Genomic DNA, 15,591 nt, shown 5'->3' on the forward strand with positions numbered 1-15,591 from the left:
GAGGCCCAGGTTTGTAAAAGCTGACTGCAAGCATCTAAGGCAGTGGTGCGCAAACTTTTCCAGTCCTGTCCTCCCCCCCCATACCAGTAATGGAATCTGTCAACGCCCCCTCCGCCCCCGTTACTGCACAGCCTGGGCTGGGGATGGGAGAGGAGCTGGGGCGAGAGGCAGAGCTGGTCTGGAGGCGGAGAGGGAATGAGGACAGAGTGGGGCTGGCGGTGAAGCAGGGGGCGCAATGGAGCTGGGGCGAGAGGCAGAGCTGGCCTGGAGGCGGAGCTGGGCCGGAAAGTGGAGCAGGACTGGGGGCTGAACAGGGTTGGGGGAAGAGCTGGTCTGGGGGCAGAGAAGGGCTGGATGCGTGGCGCTCCCTCCCCACCCACTGTGGGGGTGGCCCGGTCCCTGCTGCACGCTCCCCAAACGTTTCTCCATGGCCCCCTAGGCGGGCATGCCCCACAGTTTGGGGACCACTGATCTTAAGGCCTGACATTCAGAGGGGTTAGGCAACTCCAGCTTCCATGGACTCCAGTGGGAGTGGTAGGTGCCAGCGTGTCTGAAAGCCAGCCCCATGGTTTCTCAAGTCGAATACCCAGAATGAGTGGTTCCTTCTGGAAATGTGGGCATGAACGTCTTCCTGACTGTAAAATGGGGCTAAACCTTCTCCCTGGGTCTGAGATATTCATACAGCCCCTTGATAATGTGTGCGGTGCGGGCGCTGTTGACAGTTAAAGCAAAAGGCTGCAGTGCCCTTTGAGAGTGAGTTAGGTGACTCAGGGAAGCCAGCACCAGGCTGAGGGGCTCAGGAAAAGGGCAACTCACTGATCCAAGCTGCGACCTTCCGCCCGCTCTGGACTGGCAGAGGGAACACTGCCGGGACACCAACAAGTCTGCAAAGCATTGAGAACGGGAGGTGGCTGCAGTGTGGAAAGCTCTACTGGGAGCCATTGCTAAGTTGTGTCTGGAGCAAGGCTCCCAAAAGCAGCTGTTAGTGCTCCAGCAGAGCTAAGCCTCTGTGTTGTGTCTAACCAGACACAACGGGGCAGCCAAACAGGGTGCTAGCCCTCTGTGTCGCTACTAACCCCTTCTTAAAAAGAAAAGGAGGACTTGTGGCACCTTAGAGATGAACAAATTTATTTGAGCATAAGCTTTCGTGAGCTACAGCTCACTTCATCGGATGCATTCAGTGGAAAAGCATCCACTGAATGCATCCGAAGAAGTGAGCTGTAGCTCACGAAAGCTTATGCTCAAATAAATTTGTTCATCTCTAAGATGCCACAAGTCTTCCTTTCCTTTTTGCAGATACAGACTAACATGGCTGCTACTCTGTAACCTGTTCTTGTGATTTAAAGGGGTTGGTAAGAATCTCTTCCTCCTTAAGGTGTGGGGAGGGGAGGTGGCTGCTCTTTCCTTGCTCAGCAGACAGCTCTCCAGCTGATCATTGGGGCACTGCTCAGAGGCTGGGTAAGCTGTTCTGTTCGGGTCCTTGGCCAGGAAGATGCAGCATCTTCCAAGGGAAGGATGGGATTGGGGGGAATAAACAATTCCCAATGCTCTCATAGGAGTGTAGGTGCCCTGCTCTATTGTGGTTTTTGCTTCCTCCGTCCGGCTCTACCTGTCAATCTCAAAACTAATGAGAAGACACTTCTGAGCAGAGCGGGGGATTCAAAATCCAAGTCTTAGGAATGTGGATGTGCTCCTGGAGTTATACAACTGACCTCAAGATCGGGAAAGAGGATAGGGAGTATGCACTGTTGAGGAGATCAGAACAACTCCATCTCCTAAAGCAGTAATGAGTGAGCGTTAGTTGCCAACATATAAGCTGGTTGTAGGTCATACTAGGCCATGGTTGAGAGAAGCAATTTCTCATTGGTACCTTAAATGACTGCATCTTGGAAGAGTGCAGTATACAAGTGTTCTGTTCGGTACTGCAGCAGCCAAAGGCCCCCAGTTGAGATCAGAGCCTATTGTGTGGCAACTGGTGCATATGCATAGTAAGAGACAGACCCTGCCCCAAAGAGCTTGCATTGTAAATAGACAAGACAGAGGCGGGGGAGTGGGGGTTTAGGGGGAAGAAAGGAAAGATCATTGCATTGTACAGTTGGGAGCTGAGGCAGAGAGAGTGAGTGATTTGCCCAGAGGCAGTCAGGGAGCATGTGGCAGAGCCAGGAATAAACCCAGATCTCGAGTCTTTGTGTGGTGCCTTAAATACAAAACCATCCAGTTCTCAACTGGGTCCTAAGTCACAAACACACCTCACTTGGCTCAAGAAGTTCCTGAAGCACCAAGTAACTAATGTGGACCACAACCAATGAAGTCTGCATCCTCTGAGGAAGGATTGTCCTAGAAACTGGTCCCTGAACATGACACTTTTAAAAGGAGGATTTTAAAACGGGAAGCTAGTCATAAAGAACCCCAAAATCCACACTTGAGGAAATTTAAAATCCTTGGGTTTAGTATACCCACACTGATAGTCTTAACCACACTGATAGTCACACAGGGCAAGCGTGCCCCTAGCAGAAAAGGAAGCAAAATAAAGAGGGGAAAAATAGAGTAGGGTTAGAGGACAAGATTTCAGAGGTGGTTTGAGCCAGACGGCTATCCTTCAGAAGAGGAAATCCAACCCATGTGAAGTCAATAGAAAGGAACGTAAGCTGTGATAGATGCCGTGTAAGATCAAAATTAAGGAGTGTGAAGAGCAAATAGCCTAAGGCATTACAAATAAAGAACCAGAAATCCTCTAAGTGTATCAGAAGCTGGAAGCCTGCAAAATAATCAGCGGGCACAGCGGCATGGCGTTAAAGGAGAAATTAAAAGTCATGAGAAACTAAATATTTCTTTGCATCAGAAGGTGCTGAGGAGTGAGCTGCTCTTTTCAGGCAATAAAGATGGGCTGTGTCAGAAGGAGGTGCTGGAACAGACTGGTTCCATTTTCAAATCAATTATGAGTTAATCGGTGGAAATAGTAATTATGGCAGCTCCTCTGTTTTGAATGGGGCTCTTACTGCTATCTTACTGCTGGGTAGGGTTTGTTTTCCTGTCTCTTTAAAGGACCTCAGCTTTAGCCTCCTTTCTTTAAGCAAACAAAACAAAGAAAACAGTTTGCCGGAGAGAATGCCAGTGAGTTTCTCTTGGGAAACATTTGCTCTTCGTGTTCTTGGCTCTCTTCTTTTTGACCACGCGTATCTGGAGCCCTGTGTTCTTGGCATGAACCAAAAACTGAGCGACATCTGGTCACCCTAAAATCTGTTTCTGCGGAAAAAAATAAATAACACAAAAATCTCTTATGCGGCTTCTCTGGCTGCCGGCAGGCCAGTGGGGGCTCATAGTGGGCAGGGGAGGAGGGGATGGAGCAGAGACGCTGTCCAATATCTGAAATATTAGCTGTCAGAAATGCCGCTCGGCTGAGAAGTGGCGAGCATGGCACCACCAGGCTTAACTGTGTGTGCTGACTGTCCGCTCATGCAGGAATGAGATGGGAATAAATGAGATGGTCTACGTATCAAATTCTTGGCTACCCCTTGGAACGGGACTGCTGAAACTGGGAAGTCTGAGATCCACCAGCTTAAATGTCAATAACGCACTGGAACGCCCTTTTCTGAGCTCTCCAGTTGGTCGTGTTGTACCTCTCTCCAGCAGGGCTATTTTAAGGGAATAGGTCATGAGTAGGTTGCCAGGCTTTTTGGGCAAGCTTATAGAAATACCTCCATAAGTAGTGAATGTTCCCATGCAGGTGTGAGATTCTGGGAATGGATCCGATCTGATTGACAAGAAATTGTATTTCCTTCACAATCTTGCTGCCAGTGACTGGGAAGAGAAGATTCTCTTTTCCCTGGAGAAAATCTTCTGGGGGACTCTATTTTCAGGATGGAAGGGGGTTGGTGTGCCAGTTTTGGCATTTGGCAGTCATTGCACTCGGAAGCTCAGCTTTTCCCAGGACTCTTGTACTGCCTGAGATGGTCTATGGATCTCTTTGCAAGCCTGTAAGAATTCTTACCCCTGGCACCCACTTTGGAGTGAAACACCCTGAATTAGCTTCCAACTCGGTCAGCCATTTGCTGCTTCTCTCCCTGTTTTAACTAATGCCCAGGACAGAAGAGCAGGGGTGGATGTGGGCTTCTCTGCCATGGCTTGTATGGCTATTTAGCTCTGATGGAGAAGGTAATAGGTGGGTGTCTTGTCATTATTGAAGTGCCTGTGTAAGGAGTGCAAAAGGGCCACGGGTTAACTACTTGGGAGTCCAAGAAATCTCTTGACCCGGTGGGTGAGTGAGAAGCCTCTGTGTCAGGGCAGGGTAATCCGCTGGTGGGCCGCAAGGCAGTTGGTTTACATTGACCATCCGCAGGGACATGCTGGCTGCTGCTGCCCACAGCTCCCACTGGCCGGGAATATTGAACCGCGGCCACTGGGAGCTGCAGGCAGCCGTGCTTGCGGACGGTCAGCGTGAACAAACTATCTCGCGGCCCGCCAGCGGATTACCCTGACGGGCCGCAGGTTGCCTGCCACTGCTCTATGTCCTGCGCATGCTCCTGTTGGCCAACCCTGAATTTGTCTGCTTAGACGAAAGAAAAAATAAAAGTTGCCAGGAGTTATAGTTGGCACAAGAAACTGCACTCTTAGCATGGCTAGAACATGAAGAACTCCTACCTTCTATCCCTGGCCATTCCCACTGACGAAATGTAACTTCAGGCATGGCCTTGGGCCAAATATATCAGACTGGGGTTGTTGAAGTTGGTGTCTGAACTACTGGCTCAATTTTTAAAGTTAGAGCACCCACAGTGGTCCCAGAGCTCAAAGGCAGCTGCAGGTGCTCAGCACTTCAAACAGCGAGGCCTTAACCTCCCCCCTCCATGCAAAATGTGTTTGTGCAAGGCAAAACATCTGCCTCTCAGAGATGCTGTCCTAATGCTTGCACAGTACTTAACGGGATGGTGCTCTGCAATTGCCAAGTGTTCCTTCAGATACAGGTCAAGATGCATCTATAGCATAGCAATGCTGAGTTTCTATGGTGACTGGCGAACCTGGAAGTAGAACTAATAATAATACTTAGCTCTGTATATAGGATGTCTCATCAGTAGATCTCAGAGTGTGCTACAAAGGAAATCAGTATCATATCCCCATTTTATGGATGGAGAAACTGAGGCACAGGAGTAACACGAACCAAGGTCATCCAGCAGGCCAGCGGCAGAGCTGGGAATAGAACCCACATCTCTTGAGTCCCAGGTCAGTACTCTATCCACCAGGTCACACTGCTCTGAAGAGACGCGCCCCCCCCCCCCCCGAGTCGCCTTGGTTTTATATACAGTAGCTCTTGTGGATCATATGTAAAAGCTTGTCAAAGCACTTTGTGAAGCCCAAGGATAAACACCAGTAGTGTGGTGACACTGCAGGGGAATGCAGCAGCTGCTAAGTGCTCGGCAATAGTTGATGAATGTGCATGCAGCCTTGATAATAAATAGGGAGATTTATGTGAAGTGTGCTACTTAACACATTGTCAACGGATCATCTTTTTGCAGCAAAGCACTCTTTGGAGGGAGTAAATAAAGACTGTGAACTGGCAGCTCTGTTGGAGCAAGGGCTGGACCCTGTGGATACTTAAAAAGAAGAAATTGTTTCATCTGTGGAATGCAGGTTTCTGTTCTCTCAATCTGTGTGCTGGTCTTAATGCCTGGGATAAAAATCCAAAATAGCTTCTGATTATTTAGGTGTTCAAGTTATGTTTTGGCCGTATTGAGCTGGGAGTGGAATGCTTGAAGAGAGCTGCCAAGGATTTCTGCCTTTTCTTACTGATTGCTCATTTATGACCTTTCTTTAGAAGACACTAGTGGTCCTGAAAGCATTGAGATTGATGTGCCAAAGTGCTTTGACCATGGATAGGTCAGGATGTATCAGATGATATAACTCGTGTCATTCTTTTTCGGCTTACTTTCTTCTTCCCCTGTTATAATTCTGGTGTAACTTTAGAAGCTGAAATCTCTTGAGGCACTAGTGTTATAATACTGCTTGCCATTTGAGAGCTGGGTACTGAGCATTTCAAAGGTGAAACATTTAACACTGTTTCTAACTCGAGAAGTTGTTGTGGTAGTAGCCTCTGAAACAATCAGAAATGAGATTGGGGTGTTTTGATTGTGAGCTTCTCTTTGTCTTTCATGTGTCTTTAAAGTGCTGAATAAACCTGTGGCCTTCAGTGAATAAATTGTTGTGGGTTGTAAGGAAGGTAATTGAGTGACGTGATTTTTATGGTGTGTTTGTGTGCATCCTGCCAAAGTTGGGAAGAATTGCTAGTGTAAATACTGGTGGGAATCCTAGTAGTTCATGACTGAATATTTTTAAATTTTTTGAAGCATTTCCGTTTCTGGGTGCATATGCAAAAATTAAATACACGTTCAAAATGGGTGAACATCATTTTAAACATCAGTAGAGTCAACCCTGACCGTACCAAATCTCAAATTTCAAGCCAATATAAATCTCATTACCTGAGATTGTATAGCATGAAGAAAAATTCAGCTACATTTGTAAATGTCTGTTTCCCATCCCAGTTATGAAACCATGACATAGACCAGTGGAGACTGGGAGAAATATTCTCGTCTCATTTTAGTTCGTGCTAGCGGTAATGGCTTTCATTCTTGTCAGGTGTATGTATTCATTTACACTTTACTAGTGTAACTCAGAATCTTTTTATAACCTTGGTCAGACACAAGTCCTGGCTTCTATGTTAGAGAGGCTCCATTTATAGTGAAGTAAAATCCCCAGTGGAAAGTCCTACATAGTTTTTAATGCTGCAGTATCCTGTGAAGTGAACCTTTCCAATCACAGACTGTCACTATGCGGGTATCTCTTATAATTCTATCGCTTTCTGACTTCGGATTTTGCAATGGATAGACTGCAGAGTTTTAGAAATTGATTATCACAATGTGAAGAAATGTGGAGTGGAAACCGTGAAGGACTCATAGAATACCATTATGTCTGTGCTTCCGCGGGGTGTTGATGCTAGATAGGTGTGGCACGTAACCAGTTTGTAACCGTAAATATTGGTGAATCATAGAAGTCAGCACTTATTGGTAATTTACTACACATTTGCCTGCCAGCCTATGTATTTTAAGAATCCAGAGTTCTTGTATTCCATGGCCGCAAAGTGCATTCCAGACGTGAATTTATCCTTGACACCTCCCTGTGAAGTAGGACCATGTTATCCCCATTTTACAGATGAGAAAACTCAGAAGTGAAGTGACTTGACCAGAAAGTTTGTGGCAGAAGCCTGAATGGAGAATTGGTGGTGTAAAGGACAGAGGGTAAGGAAAAGCTCTCATATGAAAAGAGATGGGAAAGATTGGTATTGCTTACCTTAGAAAGAAGATGAGTAAGAAGAAGCATAATTATACAGAGTGAGCAGTATAGGGAAGGTAAATTGGGAACTTTCATTCTCGGTCTTGGAACACAAGGACAAGAGGTGATCAGTGAAATTAATATGTGGGAGACTGAAAACCAATAAAAAGAAATACACAGTGGAACTCACTGCCACTGAATGTTGTTCATTCCAAAAGCTTAGTAAGATTAAAAAAGGGCCTGGATATTGACATGGATACCAGAAGCCAGAGTTGTTATAGTTGATGCTAACATCCATTTTGGAAGAGATATTAAACCTCATGCTTCAGGGTTTAAACCAATCTCTATCTAATAGAGATTAGGAGACCACCTAATGTAAAGGTCAGATTATCCCACATCTGCCTTAATGTGAGGTTACTTGCATCTTTCTCTGCAGCATCTGATGCTGGCCACGGTCCGAGACAGATACTGGACTAGCTGGACCGTGGATCCGGTCTGGCAGTTCCCAGGTAGAACTGAGTCCCAATCCTGTGCTTTAGCTATGAGACCATCCTTCACCTATTTTGAAACATAGTTACATTCTAGTTGTGCACTAGAGCTGTTCCAGCACAGAGAGAATGTGTGCCAAGCATGTGCTGTCCTTAGCTCCTAGTTTTAAAAAAAAAAAAAAAAAAAAAAAGAGCAGCTGGACCTGGTTGTAGTGAGCTCAGATATCGAGAAACTATTTATAGTCAAACAGGGTAAAAGCACCAAATGCTCCCATTGTACAACGAGCAGTTCTATAGTGAACCTGTGTGGCATGGGGGAAATGGTTCTGCTCACGCTGTCACTGTCGCTTTCAATGTGACTGAAATCTGGGTTTGACTCAGTTAATAGTTTGATTACTCACTGATCCTCCTTCAAATCCCTCCTTAAGACTCATTTCTACAGTGCTGCCTACAGAATCCTGCCAGCTGATCATAGATAGGCAGGTGGTCAGCTGCAGTTACGGCTTCTGCTAACACCTGCGTACACGCACACTCCCTACAACTTTGCAAATGCACCTAAGCTCTGCAAAAGCGTGCCTCGATTTCTGCCGGCCTGTCCTCTTTTCCTGCTCGTTTCACGCGCTTGTTTTGTCATACATAAAATACGAGGCTGGGTTTTCAGCAGGGCCTGAGGGAGTCAGGATCCAAATCCTCTTGGATTTCCTGGGAATTTCGCCATTTAACTCCCTTGTGGCTTCTTTTGAAAAATCCGAGCTGGAAACTCTCTGGTGCAGGGGCCCAACTCTGACTATGTATATGTACAGCACCTGGCACGATGTGGCCCTGACAAAGTTGTGGTGTCTGGGCACCAGTATGATGCAAATAATCATCGATCTATTAATAGGAAGAAGACTCATGATTTTAACAGTCATTAATAACAGTTGCTTGCCCGTTAATAGTCAATATTCTTTTCCATGGTGACCAACTGCTAGCTTTTTGTTTTCCCCTGATGCAGAGACTACTAAAAGGGCCTATATGTTTCTCTCCTTGTCCTAGGAGCAGGGAGCTAGTGGAAATGTCCAGCTTTGTCTCACTATGTGGAACCCCCCCCAAAAAAACCACCCCCCTTGTACCCTTTTACAGCTTTGTTTTCGGCCAAGTCGAACATATTCAACAGATGCAGGGTTTTAAATATAGAAAGCAGGTGTCTGCAGTGAAAGAGAAGTTCCTCAGTGCTTATCTGAAGTGCAGAGGGGCTTTTACCGGATACTCCTTTCAAAACAACCCCGTCAGAGCTGCTGCATCCTGACTGGGGCGATTTGGGCAAGCCTGTGTGATGTGACGGGTTATTAATAGCCCTTAGAAACGTGATACTCAGCTACTTCGCTTCCCAGGAGGACAGTGGGGATCTGCTCCTCATCAGGTCACTTCCTCCGGGAAGGTTTTAAAAGGAGGAGAATTGAATAACTTAGCACTTTGGCTGCAGGGCACTGTGTCCATCTACTCACTTCCAGCACACAAGGAAGGAGTTTGTCATCCTGACACGTCCTCGCTGGCATGCTCACGTCCTCGCTTTGGGTAAGATTTCAGAAGCATTTCCAGGCGCTGAGCTCGCTGCAGCAAGACTGGGAAAAGACGTCTCCCGAAGCTCAGGGCTTCAGGCAGTGGGGGGACCCCCTCCTTAGAAATTCAACTTGGCTGAGCCCCGCAGATGCTGTAGGGAACCACACCGTGCAATAGTGGCTGTTCTTTGGGGAAAACGTGAGGTGAGCTGCTTCTCTTCCTGACTCAGGCCGTAACATGGGAAGCAGTAGCTATCTGCGAATTTCTTAGAGGTCTACTGGAAAACTCTGCTGATTTACTTAGGGTGAGGACTTTCAGACAGACAAGCTGACTGACTTGAGTCATCTTCATTTATTGAGGGGTTCTCGGTGTTTCTGCAGCAGCTGGTATCTGTTGGAGGTGCCTGGGATAGATTGTCATTCTCAAACCTGTCGGGGGCCTAAACGTTTTAGAGGGAAGATTGCCAAGACTGTAACTTGAAGGCATAGCATCTATTTCCAGTTTATCCTTTGTAGTAAGAGGGGATAGAGTTCTCGTTAAGATGCATGGAGCACTGATTTGTTATGGGTTTGGTTTTTTTTAATGTAAGTCACTGGGTGCCCTTTCAGGGGTGACCAAATGGAGTATGTTCTTAGCTCCCCTTTTACATTGCTCTCTCACAGATTCTCGTTCCTCTCCATCCCAGATTGTCATAGGCATCAGCAATGAAAGAGGAATGCAGTTCCTCTGCAGACATGCAGTTCCTCTGTGCCAGTTTAGGAGCCTTCCCTCTTAGCATTTGGAAAACTAGCAGGACAAAGGAGAGACCACCTCCTGCTCCTCCCAGGCTGGTATCTCCAGGGAGCAAGAGGATAGCTTGCATATATAGTCTAACTTTACGCTGTACAGTGATAAGTTCAGACATGGGATCACTGATTGTGCTGGAATGCTTCAGGCTGCTGACAGTTCTCACAGAGCATGGTATCCATTGGCCTTGTCCAGTTTCCACATGTTGCCCTCGGAGGGTAAAACCCCAACAGCCTTACATTAGCGCAAAGGAATTCACACAAGCTAAGTTTCCCAGGCAGGGAACCAAATTTCCACTGAGGTTCTGTGGAGAGTGGGGGGTGAGAAGAAATGTGGCCCTTTGGACTGGGGCAGGAGTTGAGGATGCGGGGTTCTAATCTCTGCACTGCCTATGACTCGCTGTGTGGAAATTGGCTAATCAGTTAACCTCAGCCTGTTATCCCCATTTCACAGATAGGTAAATCCTTTCCCCATCTCATAGGAGCAGTGCCCTGAGTAATCAGTTGTTATTTGTGCAGTGACTTGAATATGCCAAGTGCTGTGTAAACATGACATTGTTTCATAGGTCCACGTTGCCCCACATCAAGATGTAAAGCCTGTCAGAAGGTTTTCAGGGCAGTGCAAGAATCTCCTTGTGGGGCACAAGCTGTGGGGCACACCCACAAACCCCAGAGGTCGCTTGCCCTGAGGTTCCCCTCCTTGGGAGGGGATCTGTCCAATTACTATTCATCAACAAAGATGCTTTGCCATTATGTCTCCATCTGTGAGAACTCCAACTCAGGTAGGGACCACCTCTCGCAATGAGTGAAAAGCCATTGCCGTTTGGTTTCCTGCCCCCCCTCTCATTTATACTTGCTGCCCATTTCAGTGTTGCTGCCATGTGACAAGTGGATGGTTTGACTCTCCTGCTGAAGGTGACTATGTAAATGTCGCAGGAGGGCTCACAGGTGGTGGCATTCTTAGGAAAATCTGCTCTCTCTCCATGTCGGTGTATTTTTCTGTCCACTTGAGACTGGCTGGGCCAGTGCGTGGGTGGGGTGTTGGGGAGCACCGCTAGGATACTTCCTGCCGTGGAGAGCCATAGCAATTTCCAAAGGGCTGTTGCTGAAACTAGGGGCCTACATGTGGATTTGGGGGTCTGGGGTCAGGCCCATTAATGGGAAAACTTGGCCTTGACTGAGTCGCCACAGAGCCTAAGTAGGAGAGGAGGGACAGGCTTGTGCTTCAGGCACGGGATTAGGACTTGAGAGATCCAACTGTCCGGTTTTTTTCAAGAGAGCGCAGATTTCCAGTACTGGTCATCGCCCAAAGTGTGGAGCTGTCTTGACTGTCTGGCCCTTCATCTTTGTGTGCTTGGGTTCCCTCTCTGTAAAATGGGGGGGATTATACTTCTTTTGTCCCCCCCCCTTCATCTTGTCTCTCTCTGTGGGCAGAGATGGGCTGTTAATGTGTGTTTACGCTGTGCTGAGTGCAGTGGGGCCCTGGTCTGGCTTGGGGTCTTCAGGTGCTGCATAATTCTAATAATAATGGGTACGTAGCTCCCAGTGACAGCAGGAATTGCTTTTATCTCTTTTCCTAAAGTGTCATGTCACGGTTGGATAGCCCATCACCCTCTCCCTCCATCTTTAACCCCTTCCTGGATGTTTGTCAGTAGTCTTCAGAGGCATCCGCTAAATTGAAAGAACAAGGAGGGACGCTGGATAATGCAGCATTAGCATGGTCCCTCGTGTAGTGTAAAAGGTAGAGGATGGCACATAGTGGGTTAAGCTTCTGCTAGCAGCCTCCTCCCTCAGGTGTGCTGTGAAGCGCTGTGACAGTTCCAGTTGCTTTTTTGTGCTGCGTCTACAACACGAAAGAACCAACCAAAGATGTTGCTCTGCTCAGCCACCTCCCGTTTCAGGTTTCTTATGTGCTTATGTTCTATTTTGAGTCCCTGGCCACGCAGGGCTAAGCAGCCTGTGATCTGGAGAAGATGTGAGGTTTTTCAAAACAAGAGTCTGCGAGTGGCTGAATGGGGTGATCAGATGGGGAGGCTGCCTCCAGCCGGGATGATGGGGCGCATCTCCTTCAGCCAGGCAGGTTGCAGACCACATGCTGGATATCCTTGAGTCATAGAAATTAGGGAGCTCCTCCATTTCTCCCACATTCACAATCTCCTGACTGGCCACAGTTGTTCCATGTGGAATATACACAAGGGCTCTGTCTAGTTTCAGGGCTGCTGAGCAGCAGAGGCTTAAATGAGGAGCCATTGAATCTGGCTGTTCTTTAACAATGTGTTTCACTGTGAAATGCACAAGAAAATCCTCCCTCACAGGAGTGAGCTGCTCTAACGGTTGCCTGAAAAATGCTCCGGGTTCTCTCCCTCTGAAATGAATCAGATTCAAGAGGTCACTGGAGCACTGGGGCTTTTACCAATTCTCTTGGGAGACTGTTCCACAGCCAGACATTTCCCCGTGGGAAGGGATTTTAATTCCATTTTTCTTTTCCTTAAACTTCTCCCATTACTGTTTGATATAGCCCCATGGACTGCCCTCCCATTGATTTACAGCTTTCAATGGGAAGCTGTTGTGTGCTGCCTCTTATCATGTACCCCAAGACCTGGGTGTTTGGAGCTTCTATATACATCAGCAGTGATTACGGAGTTTTCGTTAGCCCCTGTTCCCTAAACCGCCTGCATCCATCACGAATGTTTGTGCGTGCACCAAAGCCAGCTAAATTTCAATAGGAAAAGGCTTGTTATAATTGCTTTGCACTCTCCCTTCCCCAGGATGGCTGTTGCTGACGTTTGTCTCTGGCATATTCCTCACGCCCCTTCTTACAGCCTGGATGTTTCACGTTGCTGTTGTCAGTTACTTATGTGCACACACAGGGACACTCTCTCTGCTCTCCATCTACCCTCATGTACTAAGAGCTTTATTAATAGGTTTTCAGCTCCTCAGGAGGCTTCTAAGTGGAATGCGCCTCTGATTTCATGCTTCAGGAACAGGCACTGACTGAAGAACCAAAAAAACAGAGAGAGGAAAAGCTTAGTTGACCTAAGAGTATTAGAAGTGCATTAGCTTGACATTAACCATTGAGCAGTGTCGGTGTCGTGGCTGCTTAGGGCAGGCTGACTGGTTACAAGCAGAGTGAGTTATTCAGGTCAGAAATCGTGTGTGGTTTCTCCTACCCTACTGTGTTGTGTTTGCTTGGATACTAGCAACTTAAAGGTAAGATACAGATAGACATTTCAGATTCTCTCTTGTTCCGTGTGTGTGTGTGTGTGTGTGTGTGAGTGTGTAATTTGCATGCTGTTGCTTGGAAACATAGACAGACATGGCTATAAAGTCCCTAATCTCAGATGTTTCGTTACAGAGCGTTAACAGCAAAATATCTTGATGCTGAAGGGTTTTTCTCAGCGACTGCTGGCTCAGATCAGCTTTAATTGTGGCAGATGGTACTTGCATTCGGAGGAACAAGTACCACATTTGTATTCCTAAGGTGGCACTTAAGGCAGCTTCTCTGTCTTGGCAGTGTGTCAGTGTGTTGTTGTATTTGCCCAACAGAAGGGGGAAGATAAGCACAGAGTTCTCCTTATAACGTGGGTAAAATGGCTTTTAACCATTTTCCTTCTGTCTCGGGCAGTAGATGACTGCACTGAGCAGTGATTAGTTTTCTAGCCTGTGAGCCATGCAGGGACACGTCGCTGCACCAGCTGTTGACTGCACTTTTTGAAAGTGATCACTTCCAGCTTTCCAAGCCATAAATAAGGGGTGAGTGTGAGCTGCTTTCCTACCAGGCCTCGCATTGCTAGCACTGCTGATGCTTCATAATGACATCTCTCTTTAAATCGCATGTTGGTTGTTTGTAATCTCCTGCCTATCCTGTAAATCCAGACGGAGATTACTCTCGCCTTCCTTCCTCCCCAGCTTTTTGTTAGCAGACCAGCTTCCCAGCAAACTTGCCCTACTAAATCAGCTGCCAACTGAAACAAATCCTCCTCCTTGGTTACGTTTATTTTCTTTCCCCCACTGCTTTCCCTCCCTCCGCTGCTGAGCTGTCCAATTGCAAACTGCCCCCTGAACCACAGGCTAAACGTGCCCAGATGATCTTGAAGCAGAAATACATGGCACTTGGCAGGCACATTGTGCAATTTTGATCTTCTGTGCTTTATAGTATCCCCTGGAAATGCACACAAGTGGCTCTTTACAGCCCAAAGTGCTCTATCTAGCTGGTAAAAAGAAAAGGAGTACTTGTGGCACCTTAGAGACTAACAAATTTATTAGAGCATAAGCTTTCGTGAGCTACAGCTCACTTCATCGGATGCATTTGGTGGAAAAAAACAGAGGAGAGATTTATATACACACACACAGAGAACATGAAACAATGGGTTTATCATACACACTGTAAGGAGAGTGATCACTTAAGATAAAAAGAAAAGGAGTACTTGTGGCACCTTAGAGACTAACAAATTTATTAGAGCATAAGCTTTCGTGAGCTACAGCTCACTTCATCGGATGCATTTGAAGTGAGCTGTAGCTCACGAAAGCTTATGCTCTAATAAATTTGTTAGTCTCTAAGGTGCCACAAGTACTCCTTTTCTTTTTGCGAATACAGACTAACACGGCTGCTACTCTGAAACCTGTCACTTAAGATAAGCCATCACCAACAGCAGGGGGGGGAAAGGAGGAAAACCTTTCATGGTGACAAGCAGGTAGGCTAATTCCAGCAGTTAACAAGAATATCAGAGGAACAGTGGGGGGTGGGGTGGGAGGGAGAAATACCATGGGGAAATAGTTTTACTTTGTGTAATGACTCATCCATTCCCAGTCTCTATTCAAGCCTAAGTTAATTGTATCCAGTTTGCAAATTAATTCCAATTCAGCAGTCTCTCGTTGGAGTCTGTTTTTGAAGCTTTTTTGTTGAAGTATAGCCACTCTTAGGTCTGTGATCGAGTGACCAGAGAGATTGAAGTATTCTCCAACTGGTTTTTGAATGTTATAATTCTTGACGTCTGATTTGTGTCCATTCATTCTTTTACGTAGAGACTGTCCAGTTTGGCCAATGTACATGGCAGAGGGGCATTGCTGGCACATGATGGCATATATCACATTGGTAGATGCGCAGGTGAACGAGCCTCTGATAGTGTGGCTGATGTGATTAGGCTCTATGATGGTATCCCCTGAATAGATATGTGGACAGAGTTGGCAACGGGCTTGCCCCTCCACCCCCACGAACATGATACAGTTCTGTGGTGACCTAGAATCCTATTTTCGACGTCTCAGACTCAAGGAATATTTCCAACACACCTCTGACCAACATATTAACCCACAGAGACCTTCCTGCCAACACTACAAAAAGAAGGATTCTGGGTGGACTCCTCCTGAAGGTCGAAACAGCAGCCTGGATTTCTACATAGACTGCTTCCGCCGACGTGCACGAGCTGAAATTGTGGAAAATCAGCATCGCTTACCCC

The 15,591-nt window shown here is 46.8% G+C and overlaps 1 protein-coding gene across 8 annotated transcripts in view; it reads left to right on the forward strand.

The window, feature by feature from the left end:
* PTP4A3 (protein tyrosine phosphatase 4A3) overlaps positions 1-15,591 on the forward strand; it is a 176,891-nt gene that overhangs the window by 108,274 nt on the left and 53,026 nt on the right. The window contains exon 1 of one of the 8 annotated variants that reach the window (XM_038390141.2): positions 9,109-9,365. The exons of 6 other annotated variants lie outside the window; for them this stretch is intronic. The gene's annotated coding sequence lies outside the window, so the exon portion shown is untranslated. Of the gene's footprint in view, positions 1-9,108; positions 9,366-13,324; positions 13,346-15,591 lie in introns of those variants that run through there. One more of the 8 variants, XM_038390144.2, reaches the window with a different exon arrangement.

The sequence above is a fragment of the Dermochelys coriacea genome, chromosome 2 (genome assembly GCF_009764565.3).
Source record: "Dermochelys coriacea isolate rDerCor1 chromosome 2, rDerCor1.pri.v4, whole genome shotgun sequence".
Lineage (NCBI taxonomy): Eukaryota > Metazoa > Chordata > Testudines > Dermochelyidae > Dermochelys > Dermochelys coriacea.